Here is a 17,433-nt window from a genome sequence, read left to right on the forward strand (position 1 = left end):
ATAGCTGAACAATTGTGCCTGTACTGTGCAGAAGCGGGGCATAGAGTACGAAACTGCCCTAACAAGCTGGGAAACGAGTCTGCCTAGGAGTAGTGGGGGGTGACACCCTAGGCACACCTTTCTCACCCCAAAAAGAGAAAAAATTGCTTCTCCCCTGTACGATTACATGGGAGAATAAGTCTGTAGCCACTGAGGCTTTTATTGATTCTGGCTCAGCGGCTAATTTTATGAACCTTGAATTTGCTCAGGAGTTGGGTATTCCCCTCACTCCAGTAAGTCCCCCCATTCAGGTCACGGCAGTAGACGATTCCCCTCTGCAACGGGATCGTCCCCTGTCACAGACTCCGCAGGTGAAAGTCACGTTAGGGGTACTGCATGGGGAACAACTACAGTTTTTTGTATTGTGTATGTCAACCTCCACTATCATCCTAGGCATGCCGTGGTTACAAGTCCATTCTCCACACATAGACTGGGCTACGGGTCAGGTAACCAGATGGTCCGATCATTGTCACCAACAGTGTTTAGGGAAGGTGACATTGGGTCGGACCAAGATTTGTGTGGAGGGGGTTCCCAAAGAGTATTCTGAGTTCTCCGATGTATTTTGTCCTAAATCTGCTGATCAATTACCTCCTCATCGCCCCTTCGATTGCCCCATTGATCTCCGTGCTGGTTGTATGCCTCCTAGGGGTCACCTGTACAACTTGTCCGGTCCAGAGAAGATGGCTATGCAGGAATACATTCGTGATAACTTGGCCAAGGGGTTCATCCGGCCCTCCCGGTCGCCTGCTGGGGCCGGTTTCTTTTTCGTTAAGAAGAAAGACGGGGGTCTTCGACCTTCTATTGATTATCGGGGCCTCAATAAAATCGCGGTAAAAAAATCGCTATCCGTTACCCTTGATAGACGATCTATTTACGCAGGTCACAGCCGCAAAAATCTTCTCTAAATTGGATCTGAGGGGGGCATACAATCTAATCCGCATTAGAGAGGGCGATGAGTGGAAGACGGCCTTCAACACACCCGACGGGCATTACGAGTACCTAGTGATGCCCTTCGGGTTGTGCAATGCACCAGCCGTCTTCCAAGAATTAATCAATGAGGTATTCCGGGAGGTTTTGGGTAGATTCGTGTTGGTATACCTTGATGATATACTAATCTATTCCAAAAATCTCTACGAGCACAGGGTCCACGTGAAGTTTGTTTTGAACAAATTAAGACAAAATAGGCTCTATGCTAAGGTGGAAAAGTGTATTTTCGAGGTGACCACTGTCACGTTCCTAGGGTACGTAATTTCCACCTCGGGCCTTTCAATGGATCCTGCCAAGGTCACAGCTGTGTTGGAGTGGCCACAGCCGGTGGGGTTAAAAGCCCTACAAAGATTTTTAGGTTTTGCAAACTATTACAGGAGGTTCATTAAGGGGTACTCCACGTTAGTTGCCCCCCTTACCAGTCTGAGGAAAAAAGGGGCGGATACCAACCACTAGTCCCCTGAAGCCATGGCAGCATTTTCTCGTCTTAAGAAATTATTTTGCTTAGCACCAATTTTGAGGCATGTGGACACGTCTTTTCCCTTTATCGTGGAGGTTGATGCCTCAGAAGTTGGGGTGGGGGCGGTGTTGTCTCAACGATCAGGCTTGCAGGGCAGATTACACCCGTGCGCTTACTTTTCCCGTAGATTCTCACCTGCAGAAAGAAATTACGATATAGGCAACCGGGAACTTCTGGCCATTAAATTGGCGTTTGAGGAATGGCGCCACTGGTTAGAGGGGGCAGAACACACGATCACAGTTTACACCGACCACAAGAACTTGGAATACATCGAGGGGGCGAAGAGGCTAAGTCCCCGTCAGGCCCGATGGTCTTTATTTTTTACAAGGTTTAGGTTTATAATCACGTACACCCCAGGCAGCAAAAACATCAAGGCAGATGCCCTCTCCAGGTGTTTTGAACCAGAAACGGCACAGCCACCCGCTCCTGAGTCCATCATCCCGCGGGAACTAGTGTTAGCCGCAACGGAGACTTGGGAGGATTGGACAGAGGTTTTGGGCCCCTTTCATCAGGATGTTCCTGAGGGAAAACGCGAAGGGGTTATGTTTATCCCTCTGCCTTTTCGTTTACAAGTCCTGCATCTCTTTCACGCCCATAAGAATGCTGGTCATCCTGGAGCTGCCAGAACGCAGGATCTGATTGCCAGGTGTGCTTGGTGGCCTTCTTTGGCAACAGATTGCAAAGAGTATGTCAGGGAGTGTGCGGTCTGTGCCAAGAGTAAACCCTCCCGGCTGGCATCTGTAGGTAAGCTGCAGCCTTTGCCCACCCCGAGTGAGCCATGGACCCACTTGTCCATGGATTTTGTGGGAGAATTGCCCAGGTCTGAAGGAATGTCGGTCATTTGGGTGGTAGTCGACCGTTTTAGCAAAATGGCCCACTTTGTGCCCCTGAAAGGACTCCCCCCCCGGCTCAGGAACTGGCCAAGTTGTTCATCATTCACGTCTTCCGGCTGCATGGCATTCCGGAAGACATTGTGTCGGATAGGGGAGTCCAATTTGTGTCTGGATTCTGGAGGGCATTTTGCCACCAAATGGGCATGAAATTGTCTTTTTCGTCAGGCTACCACCCACAGACCAATGGGCAGACGGAACGTATCAACCAGTCTTTGGAGCAATTCCTAAGATGTTACGTTGCGGAGGCACAGAGTGACTGGGTAAAATTTTTGCCCTTCGCGGAATTCGCACAAAATAATTTGAAGAATTCCTCATCTGGGTTCTCGAAATTCCAGATTGTCACAGGGAGGTCACCCAAATTCTCCCCTTTTCCAGTTGTCTCGTCTCCATTTCCAGCACTGAAGGATTGGCAGAGGTCACTCAGGGACAATTGGGGAAATGTTAAGGGGAATTTGCAGAAGGCGTTCCAGAGTCAGAAGGGTCAAGCAGACAAGAGACGATCCGTGGAATGGAAGTTTCAGCCAGGGGATTTAGACTGGGTGTCCACATGTCACTTGACCCTGAAGCAGCCTTCTGCCAAACTGGGTCCCAGGTTTGTGGGTCCATTCCCAGTGACCAAAAGAATCAATAACGTGACTTACGTCATTGATCTTCCTGCCAGCATGCGGGGCGTAAGGTCGTTTCATGTGTCCCTACTCAAACCTGCGGTCCAGGTGGGTCCCACTCCTCCTCCTCCTGTGTTGGTAGATGATCAACCTGAATACGAGGTGGAAAAGATTTTAGATTCACGCATTGTGCAAAACTCGGTACAATATCTGGTACATTGGAAAGGGTATGGCATTGAGGAGAGACAATGGGTACCAGGGACTAGCATGCATGCCGATGAATTGAAGAGGGAGTTTCACACTTTGCACCCAGAAAAGCCTGGTAGGAGTTGTCCGGAGTCCACTCCTCGGGGGGGGGGGGAGGGTACTGTAAGGAGGCGCGGAGGAGCAGCCGCCTCTGATCAGCGCGAGGCGGCTGCTCCCACTGAATGCGGAGGAACCGCCGCGGTTGGTGCACGTGACCCTGTCTCCACTGGGTCCCAGCGCGGGGAGGCCACCGCCCGTACGGCTAGCGGTGCGGCCAACCCCGCGCATGGGGCACCCGAGGGCTTGCCGCACAGTGATGTGGCTGGGACTCGTAGTCCCTCTAGATTTAGAGTGACGCGCGCGTGCACTCAGGCAGGATTTATATTATGGTCAGAAGTGAGTCAGCTGACCTGGCTGGTCAGCAGACTCTGACTCCACTCCTCATTGGTCCAGCACTTAGGGAGGTGCTGGGAGTGCAGATATGTATATATACTGCTAGCTGGTCATTTCTCTGGTGTCTGGCGTTGCGATCACATATGTGGGAGCACCCAGGTCCGTAGTCAGATCCGCAAGTGTGCCAGCTGGAGCTGTAATCCTACACTTAGCTGTTGATAGCTAAAGTACTAGTTGATTGTGATTATCTGTTATGACTTTTTGCCTGCCTGACTATCCTCCTGAACTCTGACCTAGTACCTCGATATTTCTGATACTCTGTTGCCAAACTCCGGCTCGTCCTTAGACTCTGTTTCTGCCTCCTGATCTTGTACCTCGATATTTCTGATACCCTGTTGCCGAACCCTGCCTGTACCTAGACTCCGCCTCTGCCTTCTGAATCTGTACTTCGTCTGTCCGTGTGTGTACGACCTGGCTTGTCCGACCTCGAGAACCGACCTTACCCTTGGAGGCGGTTCCTCGTCCTGTCAGTGACATCTCCTCCTGAGTGTCACTTTCAGACTATCCTTCCTACTGTCAGTCTGACTCCTCCCGTCTTGGAGAGCTCAGGTCTGCGGAAGGAATCTGTGCAGTACTCCTTGCTGTACTGAGGCCTAGTCCTCTAAGTGTTACTGTTACACTAAACACTACACTCTACTCAGGTGAACAGAGGTTAGCTAGTATATCGGATTATCGGTGATACTGCAGATCACTTATAATCTGGTATACATCTGTATTCCCAGTGATACTGCAGATCACCGGTAATCAGATCCTCTCTGCGCTTCACCGATCGTTACACAGGTATTATGTAATAAAAATTATGGCTCTGCTGCTACACCTCAATTGCTAGGAAGTTCTCCGTATCACTGTGCAACAGGATTGATGTTCATAAAGAAGAATTCCGTCCTTAAATGATATGTTTCCGTCTGATAGGTAAGTCTTAATACTAAAAACAAGCATATGGATGAATATACAACAGATTCCTAGACAAATCTCACCACTCCCGGCGTTTGCACACAATCCTCCTGTTGGGATATTCTCTCTAAGCCTTGGGAGTCCCTTCTTAGTGCTCAGAATCGCTCCGGGTATACGGCTCGCAGTGCCGCTCCAGCGGTTAGCTGCTTCCTCCAGGCGTTTCAGCCGACCTGGCTCGGATAGACGACTTCCGGTTTCTCCGTCCTTAGGGCAGAGACGTCACTTCCTAGTGCGTCTCAGCCCGATTGCTGCAATAGCTTCCTTGCATTCCACTGCTCCGGATCTCCTCCGTTTATCACAATATGTGAATTGTTGGTGGGAAAAGCAAGGATCACTCTGTAGTTAAGCGGGGCGCCCTTTATAACATTACAGTCAGCAGTTTGATTGACATGTTTCAACGGCTCAGCCGTCTTCTTTAGAATCTAAGGGGCCTTAGATTCTGATGAAGACGGACGAGCCGTTGAAACATGTCAATCAAACTGCTGACTGTAATGTTATAAGGGGCACCCCGCTTAACTACAGAGTGATCCACCAACAATTCACATATTTGCCAATCAACTATTGCAATATTTGCTCCGCCTAGATGACATTAAAAGCTGTCATATAAAGAACATTAGGATCAGGGGGGTACCAAGCACAATTGAACCAAAGGATGCTGAGGTAGACACTAGAGCCACATTTAAACAGTTTCTTCATAAAGATTTTGAAACAAAATGGACAGTGAACTTGTGCTCTTGTTCCAAAAACACTGATCCTTCCAAGCCAAGGGACATCGTTACCAGAATAAATTTTTACAAAAGCAAGGAGGAGTTTCTAACAGCTGACAGATCTCATGTGTATGTGAAACAGGATGATATCTGTTTCACATACACATGGGACTATCCCTTTGCCCTTATAGCCCCAGGAAACATACTCCACAAAATGGGAGACTTGCCATCTTTTCTTGGAACCCTAGAGTTCCCCCATATGAGCTTCCACATTGGCCTTTTAAACACACTCTCTCTGGCCTTCTGGCACCCCAGTAGTCTTGGTAAATGGTAGAATCCGGTAAAAATAAGCATAGGGATGTCTCTAGAAGTGCATGTTTATCATCATCCACACTAGGAATACATAGATTTCTGGTGTATTAGTACAGGGTTCCTCAAGTGCAATTTCACTCAGCAGACTAGCATGCAATAGGTGACATATTATTTATTATTTCTGTTGATCAGAGTGTAAAGTCAGAGTACATTGGCTATTGTGCCTTCAACCTCTCCAGAGTTACTAGTAAATACAATAATTGGATGCACAGGCAATGTGTATCTGTATTGTTTTCCAGTTTTTATTTCTGAATTTCTTACCTGTTTTTCTTTTCCTGTGATTCACTTATTTTATTCTGGACATGTCCGATTGATGTATTACCAGTTGTCTGGCATAGATAAAATTACAATATGGCCACTGTTCCACGCTAAAAGTCTGCTCCTTTAATGTTCAAGATTTAAATATCCCTGAAAAAAACACTCAAAAATGCTATACTATCTATATAAGGCAAAGGTTCAAGTAATTTTACTACTTTTTAAAAGACTCCACTATTTCAGATCTCTCCAAGTGTCATTACTAGGGATGGTCGCTGGATTCCGCGGAATTAAGAATTCCGGGATTCCGGACCGATTGGAATTTCTATGTCCCTATGGCGGAATTTCCGTGGAATTTTACGGAATGCAAATGTTTTTTTCCCACCAAACTGATTTCTACCTAATAATAAGAATTTCTGCTCGACAGGCTTCCTTATTTCTCCCTCGTCCTCCGGAGGAGGGTCTTGTCTTCCAGGGAATTGTAGGATTTCAAAAGCCAGCTTACATACATTGGCCGGGAATCGAATCCAGGTCTAGTGCTTGGTAGGCAGCTCTCCTCACCGCTATACCACCACCAAGACTACATGCTGAAGCCAGCATAGCATGTACCATTATGATCCAAGAGAAAAATGAGCTTGCTTAGGGAATTGTAGGATGTCAAAAGCCAACTCACATACATTGGCCAGGAATCGAACCTAGGCCTACCGCTTGGTAGGCTGCTATCCTAACCATTATACCACCAACACAACACACTACAATGCTATATGCTGAAGCCAGCCTAGCATGTACCATTGTGATATATCCAAGAGAAAAATGAGCTCTCTCTCTCTCTCTCTCTCTCTCTCTCTCTCTCTCGACCAAACGGAATGACCAATTTCCACCCAAAATTGTGGAAAATACAGTTGTGGTAGTAGGACGGGATCACGTCGTAGATATCCACGCAGCCCAATCAACATGTTTGGGGCAGGGCTAGTGAAGGACGAGTGATGTAGCCGTTTACTACAAGGAGCACGTTTAAGTCTGTTGCCTCCTGGGTGCTCGGGTTCGGCATGTAGCGGAAAGAATTTACAAATTATTGGGTGGGGCTGGGGAAGACCCGGCTGTCATGGTACACATTGGCACCAATGACAAAGTTAGTGGGAGATGGAAGGTCCTCTAAAATGATTTTCAGGTACTTGGAGATAAACTTAAAGCAAGGACCTCCAAGGTGGTGTTCTCTGAAATACTGCCAGTGCCACGTGCTGTAGCCAACTCAGATGTATCTGAGAGACAGAGGGAGCTTAGGGGGTTAAATAAGTGGCTGAGAAATTGGTGTAGGAAGGAAGGGTTTGGGTTCCTGGAGAACTGGGCAGACTTTGCAGTCGGCTACAGTTTCTACAGCAGGGATGGGCTGCACCTTAATGGGGAGGGTGAAGCTGCATTGGGAGAGAAGATGGCTAAACGGTTGGAGGAGATTTTAAACTAGGATCTGGGGGAAGGCGGGAGGATAAAGTCTCAATATGTAGACAAGATAAGGTAAAAAGACAGTGGGAGCCTAACATTATGGGGGTGGGGACAGTGTAAAGATTAAGGAGGTTGGTAAAACTTCAAGTAGCCCATTTCATGTAAACAAAATTGGTAAATGTGGTGGTAAAAATATAAAGTGCATGGTAACCAATGCTCAGAGCCTTGCAAATAAAATAGACGAACTAGAGTTCATTCTGAATGACAAAGGCTATGACATTGTGGGAATAACAGAGATATGGATGGATGAAAGCCATGACTGGATAGCTAATTTAAAAGGATACAATGTGTTTAGGAGGGATAGAACAGGGAAAAAAGGTGGAGGGGTTTGTCCGTTTGTTAAGAATTCTTTTACAGCTGTCCTCAACGATGAGATGGAGGAAGATTGCGAAGATGTGGAGTCCGTTTGGGTAAATATTCATGGTGGAAATAAAAGTTGCCAATTGCTTATTGGGGTATGCTACAGACCACCTCATATTAATGAAGCTGCAGAACTGCGATTACTACAGCAAATTGAAAAAGCTGCAAGTAAAAATGAGGTCATAGTTATGGGCGACTTCAACTTTCCAGACATTGACTGGGGTATTGAGGCTACCCATTCTAGTAAAAGCAGCAGATTTCTGGCAGCACTACAGGACAATTACTTGACTCAAATGGTAACGAAACCAACTAGGGGGAATGCGTTACTGGATCTGATCATTTCTAATAGACCAGATAATGTATCAAATGTGCAGGTTCAAGAACATTTGGGAAATAGTGATCACAACATGATAACATTTGATCTGGTGACTGATAGGCCACGGGGCAGCGGGGCCACTAAAACTATGAATTTTAGAAAAGCAAAGTTCAATCAAATGAGGCAGGCACTACGTTTGGTGAACTGGGATAATGTACTACAAGGGGAGGAAACTGAAGGGAAATGGCAAGCTTTTAAACTTATTCTCACTCAATCTTGTAGTATGTATATCCCATATGGAAACAAAATGTCTAGGAATAAAAAAAGGCCTCTATGGATGAATAGAAAGGTTAGGGATAAAATGAAGAGGAAAAATAATGCCTATAAGGTCCTAAAACAGGAGGGGACCGAGGCTGCACTAAGCAATTATAAGGAGTGCAATAAAAATTGTAAAAAAGAAATTAGGCTGGCAAAGATCGAAGCTGAAAATCAAATCGCTAGGGATATCAAATCTAACCTAAAAAAGCTTTACAAGTACATCAACTCTAAAAAAAGAAAGGTTGACTGTATAGAACTCCTAAAGGATGAGGGTGGGAACTCAATGGTGGATGACCAAGGTAAGGCAGAGTTATTAAATGCTTCCTTTGCTTCTGTCTTCACAAAGGACAGCACTGTTGCAAATTACAGAGGCAGAAGAGTCTCAATCTTCTAACTGTAATATTAAATACTTAACGCAGGAAGAAGTGAAGGCAAGACTAAATAAATTAAAAATAGACAAGGCACCTGGCCCGGATGGCATGCATCCTCGGGTCCTAAGGGAATTAAGTTCAGCTAAAGATAAACCCTTTTATCTTATCTTTTATGACTCTCTTTCAACTGGCAGAGTCCCAGTGGATTGGCGTACAGCCCACGTTTTCCCATTATTTAAGAAAGGCAAAAAATCAGATCCAGGAAACTATAGACCTGTAAGCTTAACATCAGTTGTATGCAAACTATTTGAGGGGTTACTAAGAGATACTATACATGACTTCATAGTAGAAAATAATCTTATTTCTCAGCATCAACATGGGTTTACTAAAGACAGGTCCTGTTTGACTAACATGCTCAGCTTTTATGAGGTAGTGAATGCTAATATGGATATTGGGAATGCTGTAGATGTGATATACTTGGACTTTGCAAAGGCCTTCGACACTGTTCCCCACAAAAGTCTGGTGCAAAAGTTGAGGATGCAAGGAATCGTCTGTGTGCATGGATAGGGAACTGGCTAATGGACAGAAAACAAAGAGTTGTGGTCAATGGATCGTACTCAAAATGGGAGACTGTTAGCACTGGGGTCCCACAGGGGTCTGTACTGGGTCCAGTGCTCTTCAATTTATTTATTAATGACCTAGTAGATGCAGTAGTGAGCAATGTTGCTATTTTTGCAGATGATATAAAACTCTGCAGAATCATCAACTCTCAGGAAGATAGTGTCATATTGCAACAGGATCTGGATAGGATGGCTATATGGGCACATAAATGGCAGATGAAATTCAATGTTGAAAAATGTAAAGTCATGCATTTTGGTCGTACCAATGGTCTAGCACCATACAAAATAAATGGGATACAGTTGGGGACATCAAACTTGGAGAAGGACTTAGGAGTACTCATCGACAACAAGTTAAATAATCGTACTCAATGCCAAAACAAAATGTTGGGATGCATTAAAAGGTAAATAAAAACTCGAGATGCTAGCATAATATTACCCCTGTTTAACTCTCTAGTAAGGCCACATCTGGAATATGGAATTCAGTTCTGGGCACCACATTACAAAAAAGATATTGCAGTTTTAGAGCAGGTGCAGAGACGAGCAACAAAATTGATACGTGGGATGGAAGGTCTCGCTTACTAAGAAAGGTTAGATAAACTGAGAGGAGATCTAATTAACATGTATAAATACATCAGAGGGCAATATAATAGCTTGCCGGATGAGCTTTTTGTCCCTAGGCCTTCTCAAAGGACTAGAGGACATGATCTGCGCATGGAGGAAAAACGTTTTAGCCATTTATTTAGGAAAGGGTTCTTTACAGTAAGAGTGATTAAGATGTGCAATGTATTGCCACAGGAAGTCGTTATGGCAAACTCTATACCTGCATTTAAAGGGGGCTTAGATGCTTTACTTGCGTTGAAAGACATCCATGGCTACAATTACTAGGTAATGCCTAATGATGTTGATCCAGGGATTTTATCTGATTGCTATCTGGAGTCGGGAAGGAATTTTTCCCTTTTTGGGGCTAATTGGACCATGCCTTGTAAGGTTTTTTTTCGCCTTCCTCTGGATCAACAGGGATATGCGAGGGAGCGGGCTGGAGTTGTACTTTGTACTGGTTGAACTCGATGGACATATATCTTTTTTCAACCAAAGTAACTATGTAAGTTACCAGCGCACACTACCGTAGCATAGCGTGCACTGAGCTCACACTCTTCTCCATAGCATCCATCCTGGTGCCAAAACATAGGGGATTCCATGGCCTTTCACAAAGCACTGTTACAATTTTAGACCAACTCTGTGATATGGAAAGCAGGTATAAATTTCTCAAAATCTTGATTCTCAGGAAAGTAAGTATATTCTCTCAGTTTAGCGACAGATGACCAAGGAAACTCTTTCCTCAACCATTTCCTGGGGTCTGCAACTGGTGACTTTGATACACGTCAAAGGTCTTAATAAAAAAAACCTAGATTTGTTACAAACCACTGTTTTAAGGTCATAAATCTCATTGAATGTTCAATTGCAGGCCTACACTGCTTTAAAACATCAGGAAGTGTAATCCTCTCTCCCTCCTTCCTCCCCCTCTCTCCCTCTTCCTCCTCCAGAGGAGGAGGGTCTTGTCTTCCAGGGAATTGTAGGATTTCAAAAGCCAGCTTAAATACATTGGCCGGGAATCTGAACCCAGGTCTAGTGCTTGGTAGGCAGCTCTCCTCACCACTATACCACCACCAACACTACATGCTGAATCCAGCCTAGCATGTACCATTATGATATATCCAAGAGAAAAATGAGCTTGCTTAGGGATTTGTAGGATGTCAAAAGCCAACTCACATACATTGGCCAGGAATCGAACCCAGGCCTACCACTTGGTAGGCTACTATCCTAACCATTGTACCATCAACACAACACACTAAAACGTGACATGCTGAAGCCAGCCTACCTAGCATGTACCATTGTGATATATCCAAGAGAAAATGAGCTTGCTTAGGGATTTGTAGGATGTCAAAAGCCAACTCACATACATTGGCCAGGGATCGAACCCAGGTAAACTGCTTGGAGGGCAGCTATGCTCACCACTATTCCACCAACACTACAGGCTGAAGTCAGCCTAGCTGGCCTGGGAAGGATGAAAAGCTAGGTGGCCATGCAACCATTCCTGCTAACCTAAAGCTTACTTGTGTCTTTTACAACACATTGGCTTAAGACTTTACCAAATCCAATGCTCCAATATGGGGAAGCTTCTCTGCTTGCTGTTTTTTTTTTTTTAAGTGTGGTGTCACAGTTCACTCATCTCTTCAACTACAAGAAAGGCCCAGGAGTAGTCATCTGACATGAGGAAGGAAAGGAAGCATACCTTGTATATATTGGTAAGTAAAGAGGATGAAACTAGGATATAATCCAGGCATGAGTGAGATTTATGCAATGCAGAGTAGCATGAGAATGCCGGAGTGTCGGAATTTTGCTGACCATGTATCGTATAGGGATACCTCTTTAAGAAGTTAGTAGTTTAGTATCTCTGCGAACAGTAGAAGTTAAAGTACCCGGCTGGGGGATTTTATCAGTGTTGGGATATAGAACATAGTTAAAATCCCCGAGCCAGATTGAGGGTACCTGAGGACGAAGAGCAATAAAATTCAGTGCAAGTTTCAGTACTGCAAACGAGAATGGAGGAGGTATGTAGATAGCAATAATTAAGGTAGGTACATTGTACAGTAAACAGTGTATACATACATATCTACCTTCATCGTCAGTAGTTTGGTCAATTAACTGAAATTGAGCACTTTTAGCAATTAACAAGGAGACACCTCTAGACTGTGATGTGTACATTGAATGAAAGGACCAACCAATCCATGTACGGCGTAGAGCCATAGGGAGGCTACCATCTAAGTGTGTCTCCTGCAACGCAATTATATCCACATGCTGCTTACATAAAAATTCCAGCACCACTGTCCTTTTGACTCTGTCTTGCAGGCCCCTAACGTTCCATGTCAAAAGGGACAAAGAAGTATTAAGGGGTCGGGAGAGGGAGGTCATACTGAGAGATTGACTGGATATTAAAAGGCATGCAATTTAGTAAGAAGGGGGAGGGGGTAGGGGAGTTTCAGCTGAAAGGCAAAAGGTTAATATAACTCTGAAAAGTGTTACCCAGCACATAACCCAAAACATAGGGCAAGAGCTTTATCCCAGGAACACGTAGAAGCATGTATAACACATATTTAACATGCAAAATCCCATAAAAGCTAGGGAGAATACATGTTAGAAGAACATAACAACAGAATGAAAGTATCTGTGGTTGCGACATCAAAATGTGGTGTCGCATAAAGCCTTGCTCTGCACTCTATTTGAGCAACCTGAAAGTCTTGTACATCGGGCGATAGAGCAGACTGTCTTAACACCAAAAAAAGAAAACAGATATAATATGACCGGTACACTGTTCTGGAAAAGTGTAGAGAAAATAATTGAGAGAAGGCATATCTATATAGCAGTACAGTTTAGATTAAACATTTGCATAGTTACCAAGTGCAGAACTGGAGAATAGAAAAGCAGAGTGTAGTCCGCGGCAGAGCAGCAAGTCATGCCGGGTGATGCAGCAAATAATGGCAAAGATGGCAGAGGATTTGCCTGCATTAACACTGGCGTGAGGAAGATTGCAGTGTAATATTAGAGTTTAAATTTAGCTTGCTGCTTCTGCGTCTCCACTCCGAAATCAGGGTACATAGAACTGGAGGTGTTATTAAACTGGATATTGCCTTGTTTGCGGGATAGTTGGAGGACTGCGTCATGGTCCTTAAAGTTAAGGAGCTTTGCAATGAAAGTGCGTGGAGGGACTCCAGGCGAGTTAGCTTTAGAGGGTATACGGTGAGCCCGCTCGACAGAGAAGGCCTGATGAGAAAGAGTCTCTACTGTAGTGTGTAGTAAGCAGATCCTCCAAGAAGCGGGTAGAATCACCCCCCTCCGATCTTTCCGGAAGGCCCACCAGCCGAATGTTTGATCTGCGTAGCCGATTCTCCATGTCCTCCTGCCGAGCTATAATGGTTTTAATTTGGCCCTGCGTGGTGCGTACTTCAGATGGAAGCGATTTGAGGTCGTCCTCCAATTTGGAGATTTGGGCCTCGGCGTCAGAGGCGCGCTCACGGAGGTTGTGAACATCTTGGCGAAGGAGTTGTAAGTCAACCTTGACTTGTTCTATTTTAATGGTGAAGGTGTCGGTCAGCGAAGTTTGCAAGGCTGAGATGGCAGAGAGGATAGACTGAGCTTCAGGCGAGGGGATCTGGTCTGATGGAGAAGCAGGATTCTCCTCTCCAGCCGGGCCACCGCCATCTTGGTCTGCACGGCAGAACTTGTCCATCGGGCCAGTAACTTTGTCCGCCTTCTTTGGTCCCATCCTGTACCGGTTAGGAGTCAACGGGGTTGAGAGACAGTTGTAGGTGAGTGTTGGTGTCCCGAATGCGGCAGGATAATAGCAGGATAAGAGCTAGTATTGCCCGCGAGGTGAAGAGCTCCAAGAAGTGCGACCGCTCACATCCTTGTTACGGCCACGCCCCCTTCAGATTTTTTTTTAAACAAGATAAAGGTCCTTGAAGTGAGATTTTGCTTGAGCTCTGTTATCATAGAACATAAGTGAAATCCCTCATAGACTATAACCATCTACTAATGAGAAACATGCTCTGGAAACATTTCTTTAACCTCCTTGCCGGTTATCAGCTCGGGGTAACCTGCGCAGGAGGATTTCTCAGGCCCCGCTGGGCCGATTTGCACAAGTTTTTTTTGTTACATGCAGCTAGCACTTTGCTAGCTGCTTGTAACATCCGATCGCCGCCGCTCACCGCTGATTCGCTACTACCCGCCGTGCCGCCCCCCCCCCCCTCTAGACCCTTGCGCAGCCTGGCCAATCAGTGCCAGGCAGTGCTGAGGGGTGGATCGGGATTCACTCAGACGTCCCGACGTCCCGACGTCCATGACGCCGGTGACATCATCCTGCCCCATCGCCATGGCGACTGGGGAAGCCCAGCAGGAATACCGTTCTGTACGGGATTTCCTGCTTACTCTGATTGCCGGAGGCGATTGGAGTGGGTGGGGGGATGCCGCTGCTCAGCGGCTATCATGTAGCGAGCCCTGGGCTCGCTACATGATTAAAAAAATAAAAAAAAATAAAAAAAGTGCTCTGCTGCCCCCTTGCCGCGGGAATTAGACCGGCAAGGGGGTTAATGGACAACTATAATGAGAGGGATATACTGTAGAGGCTGCCATATTTATTTCCTGTTAAACAATACCAGTTGCCTGGCCTCCTGCTGATCTCTTTGGCTGTAGTAGTATCTGAATAACACTTGAAACAATCATGCCGCTAATCTTGTCAGATCTGACATTAATGTCAGAAACACCTGATATGCTGCATGCTTGTTCAGGGTGTATGGTTAAAAGTATTACAAGCATTGAATCAGCAGGACAGCCAGGCAACTGGTGTTGCTTAAAAGGAAATAAATAAAGCAGCATCCATATCGCCAGACCTGGATTTACATCAAAGGAGTCTACAGGGACAGGTGTCCTGGCACCCTAGACTTTGCCCTCCATGAACCTACAAACCCCGTCGAACCGCACCACAAGTTCACTTCTCCCTCACTTCCCTTGCCCGTCATAGGTAGATACAGGTGTCCCTTAGCATTGTGGCCAGAGGCACACTCAGTATAAGGTATAACTAGTGGTGACCCAGACTGAAGGGAGATCTTGTCAGTGGAATGTTGAGGTTAACCTCTCATTTACATTCTCCGCTATGACCGCTAAGTGCACCTTGACAAAGAGCACCTGTCTTAGAAGTGGCTGCAGGTAAAGCCTCCTGATAAATTTAAAGAGGCAGCACGTGCAGGAACTTTAGCATTATCACATATTGCAAGGCCCAAAACCAAGTGTCTCAGCATGCATGACCACTAAGTGCACCTTGACAAAGAGCACCTGTCTTAAGGTGCATACACACATCAGACTATAGTCTTTGGAAAATGAAAGATCACAGACCAATTTTACCACCCTTCATGTAGTATGAGAGCATTTCTACACAGTCTATTTTATGGAGCTGAACTCCCCATCAGAAAAAATCTTTGCAAGATGCTGCACACAAACATGCTGTACAGACACCAAAGATCAGTATCTGCAAAAGATCTGTTCCTGCCAAAGATCCGTTCCTGCAAATTGCATTCATAGTCGATGAGATCTGCAGATCATCATACACACCTTGTTTAACTGACATTCATCTGCAGATCAGATCCACCAGGATGGATTTTCAGATCTGCAGATGATTGGCTGATCTGCAGATGAATGTCAGTTAAACAAGGTGTGTATGATGATCTGCAGATATCATAGACTATGAATGCAATTTGCAGGAACGGATCTTTTGAAGGAACAGATCTTTTGCAGATACTGATCTTTTGTGTCTGTACAGCATCTTTGTGTGCAGCATCTTGCAAAGATTTTTTTTCTGATGGGGAGTTCAGCTCCATAGAAAAGACTGTGTAGAGTATGGCTCTCATACTAAATGAAGGGTGGTAAGATTGGTCTGTGATCTTTCATTTTCCAAAGACTATAGTCTGATGCGTGTATGCACCTTTAGAAGTGTCTGTAGGTAGAGCCTCCTGATGCATTTAAAGTGACAGCGCATGCATGGTCCTTTGCAGGGGCCTTTGCCTTATCAGATATTGCAAGGCCCAAAACTAAGTTTCTCCACATGACTTCTAAGTGCACCATGGCAAAGAGCACCTGTCTTAGAAGTGGCTGCAGATAGAGCCCCCTGATACATTTAAAGCAACAGCATGTGCAGGGGCCTTTGCATTATCAGTAATTGCAATCAGAAATTGCAATCAATGAGTGACTTTCCTGAGTTTAGTCATTACCTAAATGTGCATAATTACTATTAGAAACAAAATTATGTCCACTTTCGTAATTAAATGCAAATTTGCGACAAAACACGAAATTACGAAACAGAAATTTCACGTACGGACTTTTGAATTAAGGTTTGTATGGCATTTCCGAAATTATAAATTTGTGTCGTAGTGGCAAAATTTGCATCCGTAATTAAGGAAATGCGAAATTACGAAATTTTTGTCTCAAGACTAGACGCACAAGGCTGATTCCGGATCGATTTCACCTTAGAATTGATCGGGAATCTGCCTGTGGTGTATGGGCAGCTGACAGATCTCTCTTATCAGATTCGATAAGAAAGAGATTTGTCTCTTGCTCAATTCTGCCCATACATCGCTAGATGTATGGCTACTTTTACTGTTTTTGAAAAAAAAAAATGGTGAAAAGCAGATCCAGTTTTAGGTCTGCATGTTTATGCAGAAATATAATTTTTTTTAAAAGGGTTCAAAAACATTCAATTATCACTATAATGTTTTGTGATGTAATAGCATTTAGAAAGAAATCTGACATTATCATTTTGTTTTGTTTTTCTGTAATTTTTAGTGCTGCAAGTAATTATGCTCTTTATCAGAACCTATTATTTTTATAATGTGCATGCAGTAGTAAAATAAAATATGATGTTGTTAAGTGATAGCTGTCATACAGACACACACATTGAAAGAAGGAAAACTAATGCATATTGTCTAAATATGTAGCTGCATTAAATTGCAGAACTTTCTTTGCAATTTATGCTGCCTGGCCACATGGAAATCTTAACCAAACTGGTCATATGTCAACTGCTGAGCTGTGGATTCTCCACGTCATAATCCAACCAGGTTAATGAACACATTTTCAGTTAAATGTGTGGATGAGATCTCAAAACCAGCAGATCATCATTTATTTACAAGAGTTGGCGCCTATGAAGTAGACCCCTGCTGTCTTTCACCCTGCAGGAGGTGTACTTGTCATGGTAATCCACTGAAGCAGAAGATGACATCACTTTTGCATTAGGGCTGACTAAAATAGCAGTAAAGATGACATGAAAACCATGATATGACATTCCTATGTCAGGTTTCACTAGTTCAT

Source organism: Hyperolius riggenbachi, chromosome 7 (genome assembly GCF_040937935.1).
Source record: "Hyperolius riggenbachi isolate aHypRig1 chromosome 7, aHypRig1.pri, whole genome shotgun sequence".
NCBI lineage: Eukaryota > Metazoa > Chordata > Amphibia > Anura > Hyperoliidae > Hyperolius > Hyperolius riggenbachi.